Source organism: Hordeum vulgare, chromosome 4H (assembly GCF_904849725.1).
Source record: "Hordeum vulgare subsp. vulgare chromosome 4H, MorexV3_pseudomolecules_assembly, whole genome shotgun sequence".
NCBI classification, from domain to species: Eukaryota; Viridiplantae; Streptophyta; class Magnoliopsida; order Poales; family Poaceae; genus Hordeum; species Hordeum vulgare.
The window spans coordinates 595173329-595192329 of record NC_058521.1 but is presented as its reverse complement, the minus strand read 5'-3'; the positions used below and the strand labels follow the sequence as shown (position 1 = coordinate 595192329).

Genomic DNA, 19001 nt, shown 5'->3' with positions numbered 1-19001 from the left:
CCCTGCCGACGCAAGCAGTCGACAGCGGTCTCGGGGACTACACCCAGTGGGTTCACTAAGAGTGACCCCACTGGCATGAAGCTCAAACAGGTCCGCCCTATTGAGATACATGACAACAAACAAGCCTATGAGGTTACTACTACCCGACCTGAGTAAAATTACTCTCGGGGACTCATCCAGTAGGTGCACTCGGAGTGCCCCCACTGCTAACATTCGAACAGATTAATTTTTGATCTCATCAAGTTAAAGAAAATGTGTATAAAGACAACTGCCGGTGCAAGCACTCGACAGAAGTCTCGGGGACTACATCCACTGGGTTCACTAAGAGTGAACCCATTGCAAAATAATCATACGATATCCGAGTGCATTGATCAAACACCCAGTGGGTTACAAGAGGAAAGTAAATACTTACTAGCCCACTTACTCGGATATCGTCCCGCAGTTCCAAGCTTCGCTTGTACGCGGACGCGATGGAGTCGTACGCTTTCTTGGCCTCTCCCGCCATCAGCTCCGCCTGCACCATGGCCCCCTTGGCAGCTCCCACGTGATCTTCCGGGAGGCGCTGGACGTTGTACTCGACAGTCGATGGGCCTGGCATCGTAGGAGGCTCCTTGGGCATCCCAAGGCCTGCTCCAGTCGGTTCAGCAGCGATCAGCGCCGTTTCAGTCGATGGCATCGCCTCAGTCGGCGGCGCGTCCATGGCGAGAGTAGTAACCGGCGGAACAGCCTCAAGGACATGCACCGCAGCTTGCTCGGACCTCCTCTGGTCGCCCTCCTCCACATAAATCACCCCTGAGGGAAACCCGACCGAATGACGTGAGACCCCAGGAAAAAGGCAAGACCAAAGACAGAATTTGTGACGCAATAATGTAGACTCTCGGAATCGCTACGACGCACCTGGCTGAGATGTGGCAACGTTGTCCATGTCCATGGGATCGTCCCCCTGGCGTGTCGGAGAGGTAGCAGAGGTGGCAACTCTGTCGAGTAAAATTCATTCGACCAATAAGCAGGAGTTCGATCAAATACTGAAAGAAGATAGAAGAACAATGCACTTACGTTGAGGTGACGGGAAATGCGACCCTCATCCGCGGCAAAGCCTTCCGAGGCTTAGATCCACTCGGTTTGGCCGCCTTAGAGGGTTGGCCCGCAGGCTCAGCAGCAGAGTCCCTGGTCCTCTTTGTGCTCCGAGCACTCGGAGCCACGGGAACGACCGGCGAGGCACTCGGTACCACAGGAGCAGCTGGCGGTGCACTCGAGGATGCTGGAGGGGCCGAAGGAGCCGCGGGTTCATGACGGCGCTTAGTTCGGAGCACTGGCGGTGGGGGTGGCGAGTTCTGCTCTTCATCTTCCTCCTCTTCTTCTTCGGACTCCTCCTCCGTCTCCCCACTGTCGGAGACGTACTCGACGCTCTCCACACTGCCCTCCTGGCTGCCTTCCTCCTCCTCGGCCAGATTCCCGTTCGAGACAGGGGAAAACCAGTTGGTCCACGCCTACACAAGATACAGTCGACAACATCAGACGTCAGACAGTGATTCAAGAAAGCGATAAATCTAAGACAATTGTGTACACTCGACAAGTTGTACTCGCCTCATTCGGAGGAGGGTTGTCCGCGCGGAAGGCCTTCACTCGTCGGGCCCCTCTGGGGTTTTCGCAGGCGCCTGTGATGTTGAGCACCCACGACGCCACCGTCTCCCCGGTCACACACTCGACGTTGGTCCGAGTGGAGTCCTCAGGCCCCGTGTAGTGCCACATGGCGTGGTGTCGAGCTTGCAGAGGCTGGATGCGCCGGCCCAGGAAAACCTCCAGCAAATCTATGCCGGTGACTCCCCTTCGGACGACATCTACAAGTGCATCGACCAGAGGCTGGATATGGATCTTCTCCGCCTTCGTGAGCGCGAGCTGCTTAGGCGGAGCCGGTCGGTCTAAGCTAAAAGGAGGCAATCCTGTTGTGGCATTCGGGCAAGCAACGTCCTGGCAGTAGAACCATGTCGACTGCCAGTTCCTAACAGATTCACTCAACTGAAGAGCGGGATAGCTACTTTTACTCTTCTTTTGGAAGCCTAAGCCTCCGCAGAGCTGGAGAAGGTGAGTTTTATCATCCGACTGGTTAAGACGTTTGATGGTTTGGGATCTAGCAGAGAAGATGTGTTTGAAAAGCCCCCAATGGGGAGGACAGCCGATGAAACACTCGCACAACACGACGAAGGCAGAGAGATGAGCTATGGCATTTGGGGGAAAACGGTGGAGCTGCGCCCCGAAGTGGTTCATTATACCTTTGAAGAAGGGATGTGGGGGCAGAGAGAAACCTCGGTGCACGTGGCTGAGCAGCAAGACGCGCTCCCCCTCCCGGGGCATCGGCTCGGTCTCGCCCTCCGCCGGCAACCTCCACGACTTGTGCGCAATCATTCCGTGCTCCACCAACTCCAGCAAGTTCTCCTCCGTCACCGTGGAGGGGAGGAAATCCCCCTGGATCCACCCCGCCGGTAGCGCTCGCTGCCGCCGCTGAGCAGGAGCCGCCGCTTTCCCCTTCTTCTTCCGCGCCTCTAGCTTGCTAGTCTGCCCCTTTGTCATTGCGGAGGCTGCGGATTTGCGAGGGAGAAGGAGAAGGAAGGAGCTTGGGATGCGCAGGAGATGGCGAGAGAAGCGGAGCAAATGCAAGTTATCCGACGAGTGTGACGAAAAACCCTCGCCGGAGAAGTTTAAATAGGGTTCCGACTGGGGCACTAGCAAGTGGCCCCGAAATCTTATCCCCGACCGGTTGCTGCGATATTAGTGGAGAAGATGAAGGTGCGGGAATCGAGGCGTCAAGTGCTACTCGATTGTGATGTCGTCATCCCCGCTGAGCGCGCGGCAACCGAAATTTGAAGATCCCGGAAAATCCGCCGCTGTCAGTTGACTGGTCACGTCAAAAGATACCACAGAAGCACTCGGTCCCGGACAGTCCGTTTCACAAGTACATCCACTCGGATCGTTGGTCAAAGAAGGTAAAATGGATCGAGGCAAACAACGCCAAAGTCGCATCCGTACCAGTCGGATCCGTACTCCAAGCATCGCTTCGTCGTTCCAACCCCAATCCATTCAGGGACTAATGATGGGGTTATAGTCCTAGGGTAGGGTCATAGGCCCGCCCTATAAGTCCTACCCAAGGACTACCCTTCGTAAGGGGTAAGGCCCTTAGTCAGTTCCGACTGAATTAAGGACTTCCCATCATCCAGTCGGTAATGAATCCTCCACCATCCAGTCGGAGATGAGCATTCGGAGTGTATCAAAGTAACCGACTGGATTCCACTCTGTACACCGTAACCCCCCGTGGAGGGAAACGGTCATACGTTTCCATGTGACTTTATTAGCATTTAAGACATACGTTACCTGTAACGTAGGCATTTATTCGCCACTACTCCACCCCTGTGCACCTAACCGTTGTGAAGGGCAGCGCACTCTATATAAGCCGCCCTTCCCCACTGGTCAGGGGTTAGCAATTCACTGTAATCCATATTCCACTCGACAACAAGCTTCCAAGAGCACTGAGACGTAGGGCTATTACCTCCACCGTAGAGGGGCCTGAACTCATACAACCTCGCCGTAGCTAAGGCTCTGCCCATCCTTTCGTACCCTACACATCTACTGTCAGACTTATACCCACGACAATCATGATGCGCAGATGAAAAAGAAGGAACCCGAGCCCCGCCCGGAATACACCGAGAAGCAAATAGCATTTGCAAAATACTTCACGAACCTTCCATCACAGTATGACTTACACCATAAGCCTGATGACTATACACGCACATTGCAGAAGGAAGTGAAAAAGAGCAGATCACGTGCAAGTGCAAGTGGGAGCAAATCAAGTTCAACTACAAGCAAAAAAAGATCACACGTTCCTCAGCTTGGACAACAGGCCAAACAGTCGATCCCACCCCTCAGGGTGTTACCCGAGAATGTCCCCCCTCCGATGCAGGGGCAAGATTTGGAATTAGCAAAGAAGTGGGCGGATGAATGGGGTATCCCGGTTGAAGACATTCTGGCTTCCCAAGACGACGGGTTACCCAAGGCCGTGGTAGCCCCTAAGCCACAGTTTGTCATGGGAGCGCCTTTGGTCAGCAAAGATGATCTCCCAACAAATATGCGTTACTTGCATACATGGTACTTAAGTGAATCAAAGAATGGGATAACGATGATCGTGGTGAGTGTCCCACGGGAGTACTACGGCCGCCCCGAAGAAATCCATATCGACTTTGATGAACTCTTCCAGATGTACAATGCCGACGCCCTCGACAAATCGCTTATGAGTTGCTATTGTCTGTAAGTTTTTCAATTCGTTGTCTACATATAACTTGTTTAGTTATTTCAATTCATTGTCTATATATAACTTGTACTCTATTATGCAGAATGAAGATTCTGGATTGTAAAAATAGGAACATCCTAAATATTGGGTTTATTGAACCAGATAAAATACATATAGCGACGCTAACTGATAAATCCAAGGAGACGGAGGAAAACCTTCTAAGGTTTCTAACAGATCAAAATTTCTATGACCACATACTATTTCCATACAACTTCAGGTGAGGGTCTTTACTCTGTTGTGTCCATTCACTTATAAGTGTAATTGATAAGTTACTGACACACACATATATATATATACATGTGCAACTTCCATTGGATTCTGTTGGACATTCAAATTGATAAGGGAAGAGTTGATGCCTTCGACCCATTATCGAGACCCTTGGAACAGTTCCAAAGCCTGCAGGACATGCTCCAAGGGTAATTTCAATCATTCTTGCGCTCTATCGGTCTCTTTCGATGATTTTCTGATATATCAATTAATGAAAAACTTAGCAAATCGTTATCCTTGTCGGGCAGGGTTTGGAAGCGGTTCAAGTGCGTGACTCCCGGTATCGAGCCTGAGAAGCTGACCTTTAGAGCGGCTCAGGTAAGTAGTAGTATGATATACTTTTATTTTCAATACATTTATGATGCTAGATTATTATTTTGATTATATATATTCTATTCTCGTAAAGTGCGACCAGCAGCCACGGGGGACGCATCTATGCGGATACTATGTTTGCGAGACCATTCGCACGTTTACCTCTGAGCACAAGGATCACAGATTCGACGTAAGCAATGAACATTCACACCTCTATTTTTACCCGTCATTCTTTGTTATCATGATTGATATTCATATTCATCTCCTCTTCTTATATAGTACACGGCCATGAGGGAGAAGTCCCTAACAGAGCAACGCGCGATTGCTGTTGCAGAGGAGCTTGCGACCTTTCTGAGGACGGAAGCTATAGATGACAAAGAACGATTTAGTGTAGCTAGGGGCCATTACTGATGTTGGTCCATGTAATCGAATAGACGGGCTCTAGTCCCGATAATTCAAATCTCCATATAATTGTATATATATACTCGCTTGTAAGATAAGTTAATCTTATATATATATGCATAATTATTTCTATTTAGAATTATATGAAAACTAATTCCCGAACACCAAACGAGGCATCACGTTAATCTCCCGAACACCTAAACCCTAAAACCCTAAAACCCAAAAATAAACAAAATCTGAAACTCTTTAGTCCCGGTCCGTGTTACGACCCGGGACTAAAGGGCCTGCCCCTGAGGACGCTCCAAGGCGCCCACGTGGAGCAACTTTGGTCCCGGCTTGGAATAGGATCGGGACTAAAGGTTAGGCCTTAAAGCCCCTTACGGGCCGGGGCTATAGGCGCTGTCCCCACTGATGGCTGCATCGTGCATGTGCGAGTTGGCCTGAGGTCAGGTATGACATATGTGCGTTTTGTGGCCGTGTGTTTACACGACGAGGGAATAATAATCAACAATGTCAGTGCCATGTTTTGGGGGCGAAAAACGGCTACATAGGCGCGGCGCCCATGTGAGGGCGCGACAATAGTCCACTGACAGAGATATGTCTTTGTCCGGAATCACAGCAAATATAGTAATGGCGCGACGTACACTTGCTACCTAATTTGATTATTATCAAACCGCAAGTGATGGTACAGTCAGTGGACTGGGAGTCAGGACAGAGCTCCACATTTTTGGTACGTGCGTCTAGGTAGCCACTTGTTAGGATCTCTCGATCAGCTAACGGAGTACAGCTTCGCCTTGCCGTAACCAAAGCTCCACTGCCAATCTTCCATCCAACAGTTTACTATGTGAACCCGCTGTGAGCGCAAACAAGAACGGGCGCATTCACGATTAACACGCCCACAGTGAAATTCAGGCGAAGTGTTACGTGTGTAAATTCAGTCCATGGGCAAATCACACGTATGTCCGGCATTCTTGTGCGTTGATACCACAGTCAAACTTGGGAAAATTCAAGTCATTCGGGAGTTGCAGGACAGCACACATATCAGATCGACACTTGACCTAATACCTAGACTAGAACAAGGGTAGTGGATTTTCGACTGTACATGGACGATTTCTGCCCCTATATACTGCAACTTTTATATCTGGACCATTCCTGGGTGCGCTAGAACTTGATCAGAGCCCAGACCACGGCGACGAAGATCACACTTGCGATGACCGAAACGAGAATGCCCGTGCAGGACCCGCTTTTCCGCATACGCGTGTTGAGAGACTTGAGCTTCTTCTGCACGCGCTGCACACAAACATGACCCAACGACATGGAAGATGTTAGTTTTCAGTCATCTCTATGCGATTCTGTACCCACATTAGGCATATACATAGATCTAGCCGACTAGAAAGCTATTGATCTTAATTTGGTTATTATCATTTGGGATATCTATGATTGAAGGGAGTGAAGTACCTGCAGCTGGTTGCTCGTGTCCTCGACCATCTCGTCCAGATCGTCCTGCAACAACGTTCATGTATAATGGTTTCAGAAATAAGCACTTGTGTACTTAAAAGGACAAAGTGACCCCGGAATTTATGGAACCAAGACAGATAGCTGACAAGAGGACTATGCTTACAATTAGCCTGACGTGCAGGTCCAGCTCCTCGTTGATCGCCAGCGCGATGTGCTTCGTGCTGACTATGCTCTCCTCCAGCCTGTCCAGACACTCATCTTGCTCTGCATCGTAGTTTGATTCAGAATGAGCGAACTTGTGTAGTTCAGTATATGCAGCATTGCAAAACTTATGTTGATGCATAGTACTGTTTTCAGTTAAATAAATTATTGCAATTCACTGATATTGCAATAGTTTTATATTGAAAAGACAATAGCCACACCTTTCATTATGTTCCTTTGCAACTGGACAATCTCTTGGTTCTCCATGTTGGCCGTGCTCTTTATGTCCACCACCACGCACCTGTCATCGCTCGGTCCAAGCAGCTCGTTCCTAAAGGTTCAGAAAGTGGGAACACCGCAGATTGTTTCAGCGTCAGTCAGGCAGGTTTTAGGGGTCAGAAAAGAGTTCAGACTGGTCGTTGAAACTTGGCAGACAGATTGTTTCAGCGTCAGTCAGACTTGTTCAGAGTTCAGAAATTAATCAGCTCACCTGTTGGACGAGTGCTTCTTCATGGTGAACGGCGCAGCCACCTCCTTCACCTTGAGCTCGAGGGCATCCAACTTCTCCGCCAGCTTGCGCATCTCCTTCACGTTTCTGCAATGCAAATCGATTAGTGTTCTGTACTTCCAATTATATCGAGTTATTTCTGTGTATTATTATTAGGATTTCTGTAGTAGGAGGAGGAGTTATAATATGTGCAGAGATGTGTTGCCTGTTGGGGAGTCGGTCGAGGTCCTCCCTCATCAGGCTGAGCCGGGTCTCGAGGATGGCCACCTTCCGCCGGATCTCCCCGGTCCGGCGCTTCAGCTCCAGCGGCAGCGACGCCGGGACGGACCCCCTCTCGGCGATGTTCCCCGTGACCTCGTCCACCAGCCTCTCGGCCTCCTGGAACCGCTTCGTCCATTGCTCCGATGGCGACGGCGTCGGCGCGAACCCTGGGCGGAGCAACACGTACCCACAAGACCGACACAGAGTTAGCACGCATTGGCTGCTGAACAAGATTGGAACTGCGAATCACGGCAAGGAAGACGAACTCGATCGGCTGATTAGTTACCCTTGGGCGGGAAGGTCGCCATCGGGAGAACCGGATGCGGCCGGTTGACGTTGGACATCGATGTGTTCCGTGTTTCTTGATTTGCACAGTTGCCTGTTCCTGATGATAGAACCAGCTAATTATAATGAACTAAAAGAAATCCTGATGTCTCTTGTTCCTTGGGTTTATGCGGTGCGGGTCGGGGTATATGATCTTGTTGGGGATGCAGATGAGCTGTGGCTTCTCCGTTTGGCGTCCGATAGGGAGTCCAGCCGAGAGGGAGAAACAACGACCACTACGACTTGATTCAGGTTTGCTTTCTTTCTTTTCCTGTCGTCGGTTTTGATTCGACCTCGGCACGCATGGGCTTGGGCCTCCAAGACGAGATCCCAGATCCGTCGGGACCTCCTATTCGGCGCCTTCAGCGCCGGTTAATGAAACCGGCGCCTGCAACGCTCCTCCTCGTGGGCCGGCCCATGTAAAAATGTATTGGTCATTAAAATTTTAAAAAAAGTTCACAAAATTTCAGATTTACAAAAAAAGTTCAATTACTATAAAAAAAGTTCACTGATTTTTGAAATATGTTCATAGATTTTTAAAAGTTCACTGAATTCAAAAACAATATCATCGATTTTGAAAAAAGTTCATCAATTTTTAAAAACAGTTCACTGGTTTTGAAAAAAGTTCATGAATTTTAGATTATGTTCATCGATTTTCAGAAATGCTCAGAATTTCCAAAAAAATTCATCGATTTTCAAAAAAGTTCACTGTTTTCAAAAAAAAGTTCACGGCTAGAACAATTCACGGGCTAAAAAAAGTTCATGAAGGATCTCTACATAGGCAGGCCCATTGCTGAGCGCTGCACGCGCTGGTTAGCAAATTTTGCGTGTAACCGACGCATGTGGCGCTAAATAGGGTTTCCCAGATCTGTCAGCGTGTACTGTTACTACTACTGATTACACTCCCGGCCCATCTTCAACTGATTGGGCGAGTACCGCCAAACTTCTGCCTCCTCTCAAAACAAAACAAAAAAGAACTTCTGCTCCGATGGTGACAAGTGGATCATGACGTTGTTACTAGGGATGGCACCCACAAGGTATGGGTATGGGTGGAGCCACCCCATACCCTTACCTGTCCTCCCTGAGCTTACCCATCATCTTTACCCATATCCCTCAACGGGTACAATTTTTTTCCATACCCTTTACCCGACAGGGTAGACGGGTAACCGCGGATAAAATTACCAATGTTTGCAAATTAACAAGTTGAACAATTTATAGTCATAAACAACAACATATAATCATAGTTTACAAAAATGGATTATAACAAACAATATATACTTATAAACCACATCATATAGTCATAAACAACAACACATAGTCATACATTTTCATTTCATAAACTCTTGACATAGTGTAGATTTTAGAGATAATATTGATTTTACAAAGATTTTATATGGGTACATGGATATGTGGATATGGGTTATATGATCCCATACCCGTACCCGCTCTACCCGATGGGTTTCAGTTTTTCCTATTTATATACCCTTGAGTAAATTTTTGTCACACACCCTTACCCTAATAGGGTTTTTATCTGCAGGGTACGTGGATAATGGGTACCCATGCCATCCCTAGTTTTTACCCTCTCAATTGGGGTTTGCTACGCTCAGTTGGCGACTCATCTTGCCGACGTGAGATCTACCTTTGCATAGTGATGCCCACACGTAGAAATTGTTATGTTATGCTTCAAATTCAGATAAAAAAGCTATGCTTCAAATTCAGATAAAAAAGTCAACTTCTGACGAGCGAGCGGAGTGAGGCCCGTCGTCGGTAGGCTTGGGCGATCTTCAAAGGAAAGGAAGGTTTGTATCCTAGTGAGTCCACAAGGTTTAAGGCAAGGTTAGTGGCTAGGGGTTTTAGTTAGATATCATGTATTGATTATAATGATGTGTTATTTTCAGTTGTTAAGCATAGTTTCATTCGTACATTTTTCGATATTGTTGTTATGAATGTCTTGAGCTTGAGAAGTTAGATGTGAGGACTGCTTTTCCGCATGGAGAACTAGAGGAGGAAATTTACATGGACCAACCAGAAGGTTTCATAGTGCCTTTGCATAATACGGATAAATATTTCCCTTAGTTATGAAATTAAGGTTTATACCAAACCAACAGTAATGTCAATCCTCAACCGTCTTCAGCGGTTGCACACAAAAAAGCAAACAACTTGCGCCCAACATGGACAAGAGGGTTGTCGATCCACTTGATCTCGTTATTTGCAAGCGAATGAGGTGTGTAGATAATTGTAACTTGCAAAATAAAATAAAAGACAAATAATAACAGCAAGGAAATTATAACTTTTTTGAATATATAAGTGAATAGACCCGGGGGCCATAGCGTTCTCCACTCGCATCTCTCATGAAAGCAACATATGGTGGTTAAACAAATTATTGTTGGCCAATTGACAGAAGAGCGGATAGTTATGCGATTTTCATGGCAATGATTATGTTTATATAGGCATCACGTTCGTATGCAAATAAGCCGAGTCCTACCTACACCTACTACTATTACTCCACTTCAAGAGCGCTTCTATGATTGCCTCTCTACGTATTAAGTTCATGACAAACATATTAATGTTGGGAAAACGATGACATGATGTAGACAAAGTAAACTCAACCAATATGAACAAACATGTGTACCGGGAGTCACGAATGGGTTCCGGGGGCCCACTGGATGGGCCCACCACGCCCCAAGGGGTCCACGTGTGTTTATTGGATGTACAATAAGGTATAATGGGCTGACAAAGTCACCCAAAGAAAGCCCATGAGGAAAAGTGGAAAAACCAAAAGAGGTGGGAAAATAAGGAAGGAGTCTTAATCCAAGTGGGATTGGAGAAGGACTCCTCCCTCCCACTTCAGCCGACCCAAGGAGGGCCACCTTTGGCCGGCGCCCTAGGGCTTTTTCCCACCCCTTGGCTCCTCCTATATATACTAGAGGTTTAGGGATATTTGAGACACAACTTTGCCAAGTGCAACTCAAACCTACATCTTGTAGTTCTTCCTCTAGATTAGATTTCTGCGGAGCTCGGGCGGAGCCCTCCATGAATAGATCATCACCAACACCGGCGCGCCATCACGCTGCCGGATAACTCATCTACTTTTCCGTCTCTCTTGTTGGATCAAGAAGGCCGAGATCGTCATCGAGTTGTACGTGTGCTGAACGTGGAGGTGCCGTCCGTTCGACGCTAGATTGGAACGGATCATGGGACGATGGTGATTTGAATCACGAAGCTGTACCACTACATCAACCGCGTTTCTTAACGCTTCCTGCTGAGCGATCTACAAGGGTATGTGGATCGTATCTCCCTCTCGTAGATGAACATCACCATGATAGGTGTTCATGTGCGTAGGAATTTTTTTGTTTCCATGCAACGTTCCCCAACAGTGGCATCATGAGCTAGGTTCATGCGTAGATGTTATCTCGAGTAGAACACAAAAGTTTTTGTGGGCGTTGATGTCGATTTGCTGCCCTCCTTAGTATTTTCTCGATTCAGCGGTATTGTTGGATTACAGCAGCCCGGACCGACATTACTCGTACGCTTACGAGAGACTAGTTTCATCGACTAACATGCAACTCGTTGCATAAAGATGACTGGCGGGTGCCTGTTTCTTCAACTTTAGTTTAATTGGTTTTGACCGAGGCGGTCCTTGGAGAGATGTTAAATAGCAATTTTCACATCTCCGTTGTGGTTTTTGCGTAAGTAAGATGCGATCATACTAGATACCCATAGCAGCCACGTAAAACATGCAACAACAAATTAGAGAACGTCTAACTTGTTTTTGCTAGGTATGCTTGTGATATGATATGGCCAATGACGTGATGTGATATATTGGATGTATGAGATGATCATGTTGTAATAGTTAATATCGACTTGCACGTCGATGCTACGGCAACCGGAAGGAGCCATAGGGTTGTCTTTAAACTAATGTTTGTGTTTGCAGATGCGTTTACTATATTGCTAGGTCGTAGCTTTAGTAGTAATAGCATAGGTAGGACGACAACCTCGATGGCGGCACGATTATGGAGATCATGGTGTGGCGCCGGTGACAAGAAGATCATGCCGGTGCTTTGGTGATGGAGATCAAGAAGCACAAGATGATGGCCATATCATGTCACTTATGAATTGCATGTGATGTTAATCCTTTTATGCACATTATTTTGCTTAGAATGACGGTAGCATTATAAGGTGATCTCTCACTAAAATTTCAAGATGAAATTGTGTTTTCCCCGACTGTGCACAGTTGCGACAGTTCGTCGTTTCGAGACACCACGTGATGATCGGGTGTGATAAACTCAACGTTCACATACAACAGGTGCAAAACAGTTGCACACGCGGAACACTCAGGTTAAACTTGACGAGCCTAGCATGTGCTGACATGGCCTCGGAACACAAGAGACCGAAAGGTCTAGCATGAATCGTATAATTGATATGATTAGCATAGAGATGCTTACCACTGAAGCTATACTCAACTCACGTGATGATCGGACTAGAGGGATGTACTTTTTAAGTGGGAGTTTATTAAGTAATTTGATTAGTTAAACTCTTATTATCATGAACATAGTCAAAAGGTCTTTGCGAATTATGATGTAGCTTGCACTATAGCTCTACTGATTTTTATATGTTCCTAGAGAAAATTTAGTTGAAAGATGATAGTAGCAGGTTTGCGGACTAAGTCCGTAAAACTGAGGGTTGTCCTCATTGCTGCGTAGAAGGCTTATGTCCTTAATGCACCACTCGATGTGCTACACCTCGAGCGTCGTCTGTGGATGTTACGAACATCTGACATACATGTTTCTTGATGACTACATGATAGTTCAGTGCATAATACTTAATGGCTTAGAAGCAAGGCACCGAAGACGTTTTGAAACGTCACGGAACATAAGAGATGTTCTAAGAGATGAAATTGAGATTTCATGCTCGTGCCCTTGTTGAGAGGTATGAGACCTCCGACAAGATTCATTGTCTACAAAATAAAGGAGAAAAGCTCAACCGTTGAGCATGTGCTCAGATTGTCTGAGTATAACAATCGCTTGAATCAAGTGGGAGTTAATCGTCCAGATGAGATAGAGATGGTTCTCCAAAGTCACTGCCACCAAGCTGCTAGAGATTCGTGATGAAGTATAACATATAAAGGATAGATATGATGATCCTTGAGCGATTCGCAATGTTTGACACTGCGAAAGTAGAAATCAAGAAGGAGCATCAACTGTTGATGGTTAGTAAAACCACTAGTTTCAAGAAGGGCAAGGGCTAGAAGGGATACTTCATGAGACGACAAACCATTTGCTGCTCTAATGAAGAAACCCAAGATTGAACCCAAATCCGAGACTAAGTGCTTCTGTTATGAGGGGAACGGTCACCGAGGCGGAGCTACCCTAGATACTTGGTAGATAAAAAGGCTGGCAAAGTCGACAGAAGTATATTTGATATACATGATATTGATGTGTACTGTACTAGTACTCCTAGTAGCACGAGGGTATTGGATACCGGTTCGGTTGCTAAGTGATTAGTAACTCGAACCGAAAGCTACGGAATAAAAGGAGACTAGCTAAAGGCGAGGTGACGATACGTGTTGGAAGTGTTTCAAGGTTGATGTGATCAAAAACATCACACGCTCCCTCTACCATCGGGATTGGTGTTAAACCTAAATAATTGTTATTTAGTGTTTGCGTTGAGCATGAACATGATTGGATCGTGTTTATTGCAATACGATTATTCATTTAAAGAGAATAATGGTTATCCTATTTTCTTGAATAATTACCCTTAATGGTTTATTGAATCACAATCGTAGTGTTACACATGTTCATAATATTGGTGCCAAAAGATACAAAGTAATAATGATAGTACCACTTACTTGTGGCACTGCCACTTGAGTCATGTTGGTGTAAAATGCATGAAGAAGCTCCATGCTGATGGATCTTTGTACTCACTCATTTTTTAAACCGTTCGAGACATGCAAACCATAACTGTTGGTATAAACGCATGAAGAAACTCCATGCGGATGGATCGTTTGGATTCACTTGATTTTGAATCACTTGAGACATGCAAAATCATACCACATGGAACAAGAAAGTAACTTGTTGGAAGCAATGCATTTTGATGTGTGCAGTCCAATGAGTGCTGAGGCATGCAGTGGATATCGTTATGTTCTTACTTCGCTCACGATTTGAGTAGATACATGAGTATTTAGTTGATGAATCACAAGTCTGAAATGTTGAAAAGTTCAAAGCTATTTCATAGTGAAGATCGTCGTGACAAGAGGATAAACTGTCTACGATATGATCATAGAGATGAATATCTGAGTTGCGAGTTTTTGGTACACAGTTAAGACAATGAGGAAATTGTTTCACAATTCATGCCACCTAGAACACCATAGTGTGATGGTGTGTCCAAACGTCATAGCCGCGCCCTATTTGATACGGTGCATACTATGATGTCTCTTATCGAATTACCACTATCGTTTATGGGTTATGCATTAGAGACAACCACATTCACTTCAAATAGGGCACCGCATATTTCTGTTGAGATGACACATTATAGACTACGGTTTGGAGAAACCTGAGCTGTCGTTTCTTGAAAGTTTGGGGCTGCAACGCTTATGTGAAAAAGTTTGAGTCTCATAAGCTCAAACCCAAAGCGGATAAATACATCTTCATAGGATATCCAAAACAGTTGGGTACATCTCCTATCTCAGATCCGGAAGCAAAGTGTTTGTTTCTAAAACTTGTCCTTTCTTGAGAAAAGGTTTCTCTTGAAAGAGTTGAGTGGGAGGGTGGCAGAACTTGATGAGGTTATTGAACCATCACTTCAACCAGTGTGTAGCAGGGCGTAGGAAGATGTTCCTGTGGCGCCTACATCAATTGAAGTGGAAACTGATGATGGTGATCATTGAGCTTCAGATCAAGTTACTACAAGCCTCGTAGGTCGACAAGGTCGCGTACTACTACAGAGTCGTACGGTAACCCTGTCTTGGAGGTCATGTTGTTGAACAACAATGAACCTACGAGCTATGGAGAAGCGATGGTGGGCCCGGATTCCGACAAATGGCTGGAGGCCATGAAATCCGAGAGAGGATCCATGTATGAAAACAAAGTGTAGACTTTGGAAGAACTACTTCATGGTCGTAAGACTGTTAAGTACAGATGGATCTTTTAAAGGAAGACAGACGATGATGGTGAAAGTCACCATTGAGAAAAACTCGACTTATCGCAAAGATGTTTCCCACAAGTTCACAAGGGTTGACTATGATGAGACTTCCTCACTCGTAGAGATGCTAAAAGTCTGTTGGAATTATGTTAGCAGTTGCTGCATTATTTATGAAATATTGCACATAGGATGTCAAAACATTGTTTCCTCGACGGATTACTTGAGGAAAGGTTGTATGTGATACAACCAGAAGGTTTTGTCGATCCTTCTATGGACTAGTGCAAGCATCTCGGAGTTGGAATATACGTTTTTCAAAGGAACACCTAGATAGAGCTACTTGAAACACTCAGAACCAAGATCTATAGAGATAGATCAAAACGCTAAATAGAACTTTCAATGAAATGCATGCCTTGACAGGTTTTTGAAGGAGTTCAAAATAGATCAGCAAAGAAGGAGTTCTCGGCTGTGTTGTAAGGTGTGAATTTGAGTGACACTCAAAGCCCGACCACGACAGAATAAAGAGAATGGACGAAGGTCGTCTTCTATGCCTTAGCCGTAGACTCTAAAGTATGCTATGCTGTGTACCGCACCTGATGTGTGCCTTGCCACAAGTCTGTTAAGAGGTACAAAGAGTGATCCAGGATTGAATCACTAAATAGAGGTCAAAGTTATCCTTAGTAACTAATGGACTAAGGATTTTTTTTCTCGATTATGGAGGTGGTTAGAGAGTTCGTCATAAAGGGTTACGTCGATGCAAGCTTTGACACTAATCCGAATAACTCTGAGTAGTAAAACGGATTCGTATAGTAGAGTAGATATTTGGAATATTTCCAAATAGCGCGTAGTAGCAGCATCTATAGGATGACATAAAGATTTGTAAAGCACACACGGATCTGAAAGGATCAGAACCGTTGACTAAAACCTCTCTCACAATCAATACGTGATCAAATCCCAGAACTGTATGGGTGTTGGATTCGTTAAAATCACATAGTGATGTGAACTAGATTATTGACTCTAGTGCAAGTGGGAGACTGTTGGAAATATGCCCTAGAGGAAATAATAAATTAGTTATTATTATATTTCCTTGTTCATAATAATCGTTTATTATCCATGCTAGAATTGTATTGATTGGAAACTCAAATACATGTGTGGATACATAGACAACACACTGTCCCTAGTGAGCCTCCAGTTGACTAGTTCGTTCATCAAAGATGGTCAAGGTTTCCTGGCCATAGGCAAGTGTTGTCACTTGATAACGATATCACGTCATTAGGAGAATCATGTGAGGGACAAGACCCAAATTATAAACATAGAATGTGATCGTGTCATTTTGTTGCTATTGTTTTCTGTGTGTCAAGTATTCATTCCTATGACCATGAGATCATGTAACTCACTGACACCGGAGGAATACCTTGTGTGTATCAAACGTCACAACATAACTGGGTGACTATAAAGGTGCTCAACAGGTATCTCCGAAGGTGTCCGTTGAGTTAGCATGGATCAAGACTAGGATTTGTCACTCCGTGTGACGGAGAGGTATCTCGGGGCCCACTCGGTAATACAACATCACACACAAGCCTTGCAAGCAATGTGACTCAAGTGTGAGTCACGAGATCTTGTATTACAAAATGAGTAAAGAGACTTGCCGGTAACGAGATTGAAATAGGTATAGGGATACCGACGATCAAATCTCGGGCAAGTAACATACCGAAGGACAAAGGGAATGTTATACGGGATTATATGATTCCTTGGCACAGAGGTTCAACCGATAAGATCTTTGTATAATATGTAGGATCCAATATGGGCATCCAGGTCCCCCTATTGGATATTGATCGAGGAGTGTCTCGGGTCATGTCTACACAGTTCTCGAACCCGCAGGGTCTGTGCACTTAAGGTTCGGTGACGTTTTAGCTTAGTTGAGTTATATGTGTTGGTGAACGAAGGTTGTTCGGAGTCCCGGATGAGATCACGGACGTCACGAGGGTTTCCGGAATGGTCTGGAAACGAAGATTGATATATAGGAAGTTGGTGTTTGGATTCAGGAAATTTTTCGGGCATTGCCGGCAGTGTACCGGGAGTGGAGAATGGTTTCCGGGGGCCCACTGGGTGGACCCACCATGCCCCAAGGGGTCCACGTGGGTTTATTGGATGTACAATAAGGTATAATGGGCTGATAAAGTCACCCAAGGAAAGCACATGAGGAAAAAGTGGAAAAACCAAAAGAGGTGGGGAAATAAGGAAGGAGTCCTAATCCAAGTGGGATTGGAGAAGGACTCCTCCCTCCCACTTCGACCAACCCAAGGAGGGCCACCTTTGGCCGGCGCCCTAGGGCTTTGCCCCACCCCTTGTCTCCTCCTATATATACTAGAGGTTTAGGGCTTTTGAGACACAACTTTGCCACGTGCAACTCAAACCTACACCTCATAGTTCTTCCTCTAGATTAGATTTCTCCGGAGCTCGGGCGAAGCCCTGCATGAATAGATCATCACCAACACCGACGCGTCGTCACGCTGCCGGAGAACTCATCTACTTCTCCGTCTCTCTTGCTGGATCAGGAAGGCCGAGATCGTCATCGAGATGTACGTGTGCTGAACGTGGAGGTGCCGTCCGCTCGGCGCTAGATTGGAACGGATCATGGGACGACGGTGATTTGAATCACGAAGCTGTACCACTACATCAACCGCGTTTCTTAACGCTTCCCACTGAGCGATCTACAAGGGTATGTGGATCATATCTCCCTCTCGTAGATGAACATCACCATGATAGGTCTTCGTGTGCGTAGGAATTTTTTTGTTTCCATGCAACGTTCCCCAACACCGACTCCTCTCGAAGCTTCCATGTCTTCTTTTGGCCCAGAAAAAATCATAAAAAAGTTTCGGGGCAATTGGACTTCGTTTGGTACAGTAAACCTGAAAAACAAAAAGCACGCAGAAAAAACAACCAACATCGAGCACTGGGTCAATAGGTTAGTGGTCAAAAATAATATAAATTTCTAAATTATGACCTAAAAATTATCCTAGGATGATAATATATCAGCATGAAACAATCAAAAATTATAAATACGTTGGAGACGTATCAATCATCCCCAAGCTTAATTCCTACTCGTCCTCGAGTAGGTAGGTAAATGATAAGATGAGAAATTTTGATGTGGCATGCTACCCAATATGTAATATTTTGCATGTATGCTCATTGAGAAAGGATTTTAACAAACATAAACATAGTAATATTTATAAGCATATGCAAGAAAATCATCAATCTTTCAAAGTATATGATCGTAAAAGAATGTTTACCGCCATTCATCTTTTATATTAGCAAGGCATGGCTCCGTCTTCACCACATTAATACAAATGTCAAGCACGATGGTGTCCAAGTGAGGCAATTGGATTGTACTTTTTCAATGTGAATCAACTTTTTATTCTTCACGCAATACATGAAGGTGAACCATGGACATAGCATAAGGGTGGAATAGAATATGGTGGTAGATGGCAAAGGGGTAAAACCGGAGAATATAGTCTCACATTAACTAGGCATACCGATGGGCTATGGAGATGCCCATTGTTAGATGTCAATGCAAGAGGTAGGGATTGCCATGCAAATGATGCACTAGAGCTATAAGTGTATGAAATCTCAAATGAAGCTAAGTGGGGTGGGCATCAAACTTGCTTGCTCATGAAGACCTAGGGCATTTGAGGAAACCCGTCATCGGAATATGCTAGCCAAGCTTACAATAATGAAAATATGATTCTCACAAGCATATGAAAATGACATATCACGAGACTCTCATAT

General features: G+C 45.4%; 1 pseudogene; it reads right to left on the bottom strand.

Annotated features, from left to right (window-relative positions):
* Positions 1 to 6309: 6309 nt before the first annotated feature.
* LOC123447402 lies at positions 6310 to 8243 on the bottom strand (annotated as a pseudogene).
* Positions 8244 to 19001: the final 10758 nt, after the last annotated feature.